This window comes from Mytilus galloprovincialis, chromosome 3 (genome assembly GCF_965363235.1).
Source record: "Mytilus galloprovincialis chromosome 3, xbMytGall1.hap1.1, whole genome shotgun sequence".
Classification (NCBI taxonomy): domain Eukaryota; kingdom Metazoa; phylum Mollusca; class Bivalvia; order Mytilida; family Mytilidae; genus Mytilus; species Mytilus galloprovincialis.
The window spans coordinates 89,402,239-89,410,943 of NC_134840.1; positions in this window are offsets into that span (position 1 = coordinate 89,402,239).

Sequence of the window (8,705 nt, forward strand, 5' to 3'; positions counted from 1 at the left end):
AGGATATGTTGTTTAAGCTTGAAAATCGGGTCTAAAACCATTGAATTTGGGATGGTGGGAAGAACCTAAAAGGAACATTTTGACAGATCCTCGCTGAAATTGGACACGGGTTGCTGCTGCTAATCTTTATGGTCATAGTAGTTTTTGAGGCAGGTGACGACTTTCCCAAATCGACATCATAGATCTGTTCATCATTAGCTAAAGCAGAGCTGACACATGCTTGCTCAACCAAGGACTTTTTGGACTTTGGCAATCGCAAGGTATCGTGGGTGTTTCGTTTTTTATTATTAAATGCCTAGAAATTAGTGTGAGATCCATTACGGTGGTAGCATTCAAGCAAGCTAAAAACCCCAGAGGAATTATGGCTATAACACCTGTACCGGTCAAAGCTGAACCCAGGGTACTGCTGGTTAATACCAAACTAACCACAGAACAAGCACCCAGTGCTACAGATACAGCTTTGTCCGAACGTTTATAGGCATTCAAGGTATTTTGATACCTTCAAATTTCTGCATCGAGTTGATTCCACACACATTGACTATAGTCTGTCGGTACCAAGAATCTAAATCGTTCATTTATTTTATAAGAGCATACCGAGGAGGGGAATGTTTTTAAAGGGACTGTAAGCATCTAAATATAAGATCAGAACGGCTCCGTCGTGGAATTGCTTACCACGCTCCAATTAGAGTCCATACCCATAGGTAATCTGGGCGTTTGAGGATTTGAGGTAGAGACCGTTGCCACTGGGATTCACTGTGCAAACGCAAGAAGATGAAAACGGATAGTGAGATGTTCACCTCTGAGATCGATGAGCCTACCGTCTTGATCGCTGATATATGTTTGCATGCGATTGCTGGTTCGCAAGATCACTGGCGCGTATACTACCAATAGGTGCTGGGGGTTTGAATGATTTTCATACCAGGACCGTCTGCGGGAACAGAAGCTGTAGATTGAAGACTGCTGTGTACCATTTACATAACTTCATGGTTGATATCACTATTCACCAGAATGCTGTTGATTCTGATGATATTTACAATGTGCTACCCTTCTGTATAACCGTTTGTGATCATACTGAACGTGTAAATCTGCCACTTGAATCCCAAGACGGTGTTGATGTTATTAACAACTTTGAAGTCTACTTGATAGAGTTTGGCGAGGGTCAGCGTCTCTTTTAGGGTCGCCCGGTTGGCATCGATGATGATCTTCGTTTTGTGTTTGTTGAGCCGTAGCTGTTGCTGGGTTTCATTGTTGATGTCTTCGATGTCATAGGAACCTGTGCTCAGTGCGATGGAAAATCATTTGGCACCATCATCGGGAGAGTAGCGGAAGGAATGGTTACCTGTATGCATATGAATGTTAGGGATGGAATTATTGGTTTACCAGGTTTACCAATGCCATCTCGTAGGTCTTGGATTCCTTGAGTTGCAGTGGGGGTTGAACCGGGTAAGGATTTGGTTATCATTTCCAGAAAGATGAAGGAAAACCCATGATTGGGGTTGGTGATTTTAGCAATTTGCTGCAACCATGTGTTATCCATTTATTTATGGTACACCATTGTCACATATTTTTGCTTCCACTCTTCGATACCGCCATACTTCTCAGTTGTTTAATTAACTTCACCACGATCGCGTAGACTTCGGCATGGCGGCTGGCAAAGAGGATTTACTTGTAGGTGAATTTTATCCTTTTTTTACTTTTTGTACACGACGTTCATCTTCTGACCATCGGATTCAAACTGCAGGATTCTGTCGGAAATCACAAGTGCAAATGCCTCGGTGTTTGCAGGTACTTTGGGCTCGAACTCGATCAGGATTTGAATGTCAACGGTCGACTCTTCAACCACTTGGACTGGTGACTCACATCAATGACAAACAGTTGCTGATGAAACGGACCATGTTGAACAAGTTAGAACTCTGCGACATTCTTGTACACTCTGGTGATCTTGGTTTGCGTGAAACTGGCACTGAAGTCTACCGCCGGGTAGCATTCTGCGTTGAGAGTAACGAAGATAATTCGCAACCGGTAGTGGTCGAACACGGCTTCATTTTGAGTCCGATCGTACTTTTATCGGTCTGAAAGGCAACAATGATGTATTTCGGTTTCTTCCGACCGCTCTTGGCAGACAAACGCCAGTGGAACTGTAAGGTTTAGGTAACACTTGTAGAATCACACTGTTGTATTCAGAAACCACAATCGATCTTACTCTTGATGGTCTTTTACAACCGCAGTTTTTTTTCATCGGAAGGAAGGACGTGAGGAACAAACCTACAGGTCTTACTCTGGTTGATTTCCGCCACGTCCTCATGTTTATTTTCGCCACGTCATTGATGGCAGCAGCAGGATGGCATTGTCGTCCGAGTCGCGTACGAGTGACAATTCGTGCTTGAATCCATACACAATCTTGTTGTAATCGTCTGCAAAGCCGAAAATATATATCAGGGGTACGGTGAATGAAAACGATCCTTTTATTGGAGGGCTTGGTGATAATATACCCATGACGTGCTGCAAACCCTGTGTTTTCGGCCTCGGCTTCGGTAGATGAATCTTTGTACCACAGGTAGTTGAGACCTTGGGATTTGGGAGAAATTGTTGGGATAAATCACATTCCCAGCATAGTGATGGCAACGACTGGGTCGTTGATATGTTTGATCAGCTGGCCTGAGAGCTTGCATTAATTGTATCTGATAGTCTTGAAGAGATACATGATTCCATTGTGAATGAGAGACACTAGCATTAGCATATGCACTACCGTGGTTCTTTTACAGTCGCCCCTCTACCAAGAGATAACTTTCAGCGGGATGGAGGAACAAGTCTTGGGTTTCGATGTTGATTCGGATCTCACCTGGATTATTCAGGTTGACACCAGCTTGAGGTTCGTATTCGTGAACCTTATATTCTTGGAGACTTTCGTCGAAGGTCAACCCTTCGGTGATTATAAGGATGTTGGACATTATGTATTTATTCATAGCGCTGCACAAAGTCGTGGATGGAAGCAATGCCAGAACCGGAGATCAGATTGTTCAACTGGGTTAGCTGCGGTTTGCTGCTTTGAACATTGGACTGTTGAGTGGACATTCTGCGTTTTCGGGGGCGGGTCACTTTATTAACCACATTATAGATGGCTTTGTGGCCCCTTTTTCAACACCTCTCAAGGCTGAATTGGTGTTTGCACTCACGGCCTTACTTTCTATGGTTTTGGTGGCAGAGGAAGTAAACATGGGTCCAGCCAAACTGGCGATTGTGTCAAACAGTCCTCTACCACCGTATCCGTACTTTCAGGCGTAACCTTTCTTGATTTGCAACATTTACTTATAGGATACTATGATGAAGCGCCATATTTTCTTCGATGCTGATATATCTACCCTTTTGCATAGCATGGATAATCGACACAATTTCGTTGCGCACACCATTATTTCCTGCTCGGTATGCTGCAGCACACAGTTCCAAGCGATCGAGAAGCTGCTTGAAGTTGGAAAAAAACACGGTTTGCAGATCACTGCGAAACTTATACTTCTGGTAGATGTGGGACACGATTCCCTTTCACTTGTAATTCTTATTCGCCTTCGGGGTTCTTGAAAAGATGGAATTGCCTTTATACATAGCACCGGAACTTATCAGGATCTCTGCATAGTCGTCAAGGTCGTTGTGCTCGATTCTGGTTTCTTTTTCACAATGACTTCCCAGAGGCCAAGGGTTCCCTTGTACTTCACAATATCCATGAACAAATTATCGCCGTCAAAAGTAACTGGTGAGCTTCCGATGAAGATACCATCGTTTTCAGATCGCAATTCAAAGGTGTGGTCAGTGGAAGTAGTCATACTGAGCTGCAAATGCTGCTGTGCTCGAGCTTCAAGGACGGTTTCTGTAGGTGGTGCAATGAGTAGTGGGTCGGCAAACTGGGGAGGCCGAGGAGGGAGGGCTGGCACTGTTGCAGGAAGGTCTGCGATCTGTTTGGTGATCTGTGAAGCTGCCTCTCGCTAAGCCTCAATCACAGGCTTGAACACCTTGTAAAGGTCCCGGCTAAGTTCAATCTTGTCCAGGCGATGTCGCATATTACATGTATTACTGGCTTGAATCTTCCGTTTGGTGTCTTGAAACTCCCTGACAAGAGCCTCACGCTGCTTAGGGTCGACAATCTTGATAAACGTCATTTATCTAATAGGATCGAATGCTGTTGATCGCCCCTAAACGTTGGTGTGAACGCCCCTAATCAATGAGTTGCGCATGAAGGTATTACACAGCTGATATGGATCCCTTTTCTTCGAAAGATTCAAGTGTCATGGGTATATGTGCACTGGTAGCCTCAAATCGTCTTGGCATTGGGGTTGAGATAATCACTCCACCTTAACACAATGGTGGAGTTCCATGCGTTGAAATCACCTCCACTGCTTTAGATAGGTCGAAGGATCACGCAACTGCATTTTCAACCTGGAACCCACTCAAAATTGCATTTAAAGGGCCATTCGAACTTGCAGGGCTGGGGTTCCCCTGTGTCCAGATATTCTTCATACTTCAGTTCCCTAAAGAAATCTCCGGGCTGATCATTCTTTATGTTATACCTCAAAAAACTCATTTAATTAATTTGCATATTTTCCATTGCCTTGGTGCTTGTAAAATCGATGGTTACAAATCCATAGGGCTTGGACCAGCAATACTTACACAGAGCATCAAACTGTACTGTTCCTTGGTGAGATCGTTGCAGTGATCGCATCGGTTGTCGTCGATATTCTTAGCATTCTGCTGGAAGAGACAGGGGACGTTGGCATTCTCCCGGATCGACTGGCTGGGCAGTGTGAAGTAGTTCTGGTACAGGTAGAAACAATCGACGTTGTCTTCACACGTGTTCTGTTTTCTCAACATCAAGTCGTCGAACACCATGAGGATCACCATACGGTTCTTGCGGCTTGTAGGAAATATCTTCAACGTTCATTTATTAAAATAAAATAGCAATGATTCTCTGCGTGAAAGTCATAGAAAGACGGACACAGTTAACACAAGCGAGGTAATGACCAGCAACGGACGACGGAGAAGGTTGGCAACTGCAAGGTGTGCGATGCCAAGAAGTCTCAGTTTTTTGCTACAACCGGTACAGGGTTCATGAACAAACTAATCAACCGATTACCGATGGAAATGCATCTATCCGGACACAACTTCACTGGGTGAGAGCCTAGACTTAGCAAGCGACTACTTCCCGATGGCGCCCGAAGGTTTGGTCAAAACCCATTAATCAGGTTGACCAGGCAGCATATCACCACAATCTTTGTTATGCCCAGCACAAGGATGCAACCGCACGCAACACCATCTGTGACGAAGCTATTTTAGCCTCGCTTAACACCATTCCCAACTCTACCACAGACGAACGCTTGGACTGCAGCATCGTCGGACCCATCATCGGTACCAAAGTTCGATTCGGTCTGGGTGTTAAAAAACTGTTCGCTGGACCGATGAGCTAGCTGAGTTGCACAAACCAGTTCGACGCTAGTTTCATAAATAAAGGCAGTATACCGCTGTTCAAAACTCATAAATCTATGAACAAAAAACAAAATCGGGGTAACAAACTAAAACTGAGGGAAACGCATTAAATATTAGAGGAGAACAACGACACACCATTAAAATGTAACACACACAGAAACGGACTAAGCATTAGACAAATCCGATACATTAATTTGGGATAGAAAAGTACCGTCAAGGCCGTAACTACCCTTGAGGCAAGTGAGGCAATTGCCTCACTAAAATTTCGACACTGATTATTTTGTTATACATATATATAAATATAATAGTAAATTGTTGTTCTGTCTCAATCTTAATTTCTATAACTTGTCATCATTCCTTTTAAACTTTTCTTCCTGGATATAAGTCAGCATTTCAACGGGTGATGTTTCTATTAACCTAGTAACGATAATCACCATGGATCTCTGGTTAAAAACAGGCTCTAGCAGAAAAAGGAAAAGCGACACTGAAGGTAAAGAAGGAATAATTCTAGTTTTTTTTTTTGTGAACAGAGTCTGAGTATTGCATATAACTTCATTAGAATAATCCAAAAACGATAAGTAGACTGACAAATCAAGTACTGGGCATCGCAAGGGGGCAGTCCTGTCTGTGTATTCATTTCTGTTTCACGAACTTTAATCTTTCTCTTTACTGACAAATAAAATATAAATAATATGAAACATGCATGGATTATTTTTTTATCCATGTTTCTTTAACCTTAAAAATATCCCATATTCAAATTTGACATCATTGAGGAATGGAAGAACCTTTAACACAGGATTTTGTCTTTACTTATTCGGGACTACGGAATTTCGTTTCTCTATATTCAGGGTTTTAGAATCGGACACCCTAACCCCTAATCCCTAAATTTATAGATTCTGGAACTAAAATACCACCGACTATTTCCAGAAATAATTTGTAAATTGAAATTACGGACCTACATGTATAAACGTCAAAAACTCCATTCCAATTCCCCTGTACCCATATCATATATACTAACTCTATAGACAGAATCATATACATGTATCTTATCTCATTCTATCCCTAGTTTGTCTACTCTTTGTCTGCATAAAAGCGAGTTTAATATTTTGTAACTGCGACTGTATGATGGTGCTTACAGGAAAGCGTAATTCCCTTTTGCAAAAAAAAACTGTTACTACCTATGATGGTACCGAATTGCCGATGGAGAAGGAATTGGAAGAAGACATTGATCGTTGAGTTGAGAAGAATGTGCTACCTTTAGAAACACAGACTGCCCTGAAACGACTGAAAACTTGGAAAAGAGCATTCTTGAGTGGCGAGAGATTGTGCGGTCTTGCCATGCTCCATGTTCATCGCGATAAGGGTATCAGCAGAACAAATTATGATTCTGAAACAATTTGACTGAACCGGCCATATAAAAATTTGGCAAACTCTACTGAATCGATGTTTGTTCTATGTTCTGGCAACAGACTCAAATTGATATTTGGATGATAATCTTATATATTAATTTAAATAAAGTTGTTAAAAATTTGGTGTTTGTAAAAGTCTTAAAATATGAAAAAAAAATGTATAAAAAGTGTCAAAATTCAAAACATTATCAAACTCTCTAAAAATGCCTAGAATGCAGGATTTTGCACCATTCATTTCATACCCTCCAAAAAAAATGTTCGCCTCGCTACGCTCGGCTCAATTATTTTGCCTCACTAAAATAAATTGCCTAGTTACGGCCTTGACCGTGACACGTCTTATAGTAATGTGAATTCACACTCAAATATAGGAGAAAACAAACGACACAACGGTCATAAACGCTGTGTAGCGGTGGGTGGTGTTGAAGAGACCTGGGCGGCCGACCTCGTTGATATGAGTGACTTCTCCAGGGACAACCAGAGAAATAAATTATCCATGTCTTCTCGACATATGGCTGGCTGATACCACTCAAGAACAAGAAGGGGGTGACGGTGCGGGATGCCTTCCAAGCGGTGTGCCCAAGAAGCTATGTACAGACAAAGGCACTGAGTTTTACAACAAACATGTAAATCAGCTGCTTCAAAAGCATGGTATCGATCTCTACTCCACCGAAGAGAAGTCGAGTATTGTCAAACGTTGGAACCGCACCATGAAAGAGGAAATGTTCAAATACTTTTCAGCCAACTCCACACGAACCTATATCGATGTCCTGGACGATCTTGTTCGCCAGTGCAATACCACCAATCACCACTATCAAGATGGCCCCTGTTGCCGCAAGTCTTAAGGAGCATAAGTTGTATTGGAACCTTTACGGCAGCATACCTCCTATTAAACCACCTCGATTTTCCGAATCACCAAGAAGAAAGGTACATTCGAGAAGGGATATACCCCCCGCTGGACCGAGGAAGTATTTACAATTTCACTAGTTTTGTCAGAGGTCCACCAGGCAATCTTTTCTACGATCTTTTCATCTATCTCCTCAAGGGTTTCAACCAAGTCCGTGGCCGTGGTGAAAATCTAGTTTCCAGAGTGAAAGTATCTTGTTCTCATCATCCGCCTTATCTGTAGGATTAATCTTTTCAAAGGTACAGTGCATGATCACATTGGGTTGCCCTTTACAATGCCCAATCTTCTATAAGTTCCACCCGTGACACCCGAGAGACCTTAAGGCAGGTCTGCACATCCATGCCATGATGGGGGTCATATTCAAGGTAGTAAATACATCTTTAAAGACTTTCTTCGGCGAATGTACCTCAATTTATACCCAATGGCTTTCCTATCTTCCCAAATCTTTTCCTGCACTTTCCTTAGCAGTCGATCTATCGACAGCCTCGCCCTGCTAACCCCTTTCAACCCAAGTTGTTTTATCTAGGTGATAATCTCCTTCCTCGTATGATGTTTGGGACGACGATGAAATTTAAGAGTTGTCTTCGTTTCTATTACCTCTCTATCAACTGATCTTTCCTCAACCGCGAATACCCTCGAAGGTGGTTCATTTTGGCTATACCTCTCAGGGCTTTGACGTTTTCAACTACTAACTCTATGTTCACTATTGGATGCATGTTTTTATTCTAACAATAAAAAAAATCAATTTAGGTCACCCCAAAACCACCATCCCCAATTCACTGGTTTTCAGACCCAATTTTCGGGCCTACAAAACATATCCTAACACTCTCGATCCTACAATCCTTATAAAAAATAAGAAAGTCGTAAAACGTACCCAGTGCGTCTGGATTTTTTAATCCCATAGCTCACAAATTGCACAG